The sequence below is a fragment of the Phyllostomus hastatus genome, unplaced genomic scaffold (assembly GCF_019186645.2).
Source record: "Phyllostomus hastatus isolate PE091 unplaced genomic scaffold, TTU_PhHast_1.1 phas_scaffold_501, whole genome shotgun sequence".
Lineage (NCBI taxonomy): Eukaryota > Metazoa > Chordata > Mammalia > Chiroptera > Phyllostomidae > Phyllostomus > Phyllostomus hastatus.
The window spans coordinates 28,485,751-28,486,056 of NW_025334033.1; positions in this window are offsets into that span (position 1 = coordinate 28,485,751).

Below are 306 nucleotides of genomic sequence, written 5' to 3' on the forward strand. Positions count from 1 at the left end.
GCCAGTGGATAGCAGCCTGGAGAGAGGGCTCCCTCCCAGGGCCTCTGTGGGGGCACAGAATCTTGAATGAAGTGAATGACTCAAACCCCAGGTGGGCAGACAAATCACAAATCCCTGCTCCACCCCAAGGAAGGTCCCCTTTAGACTCCAGTGACACCAAAAAGGGAAGGAGGAGAGGCTACAAGAGCTCTCAGGCCGGGAGCCACCTCACCCTCCCCCCAACCCTCGACATCTGCCCTCCACCCCCGTCATGGCCGCTCCCTGCCCCCCACCCCACATCCCGTGGAAGCAAAGGTCGGAGAGCAG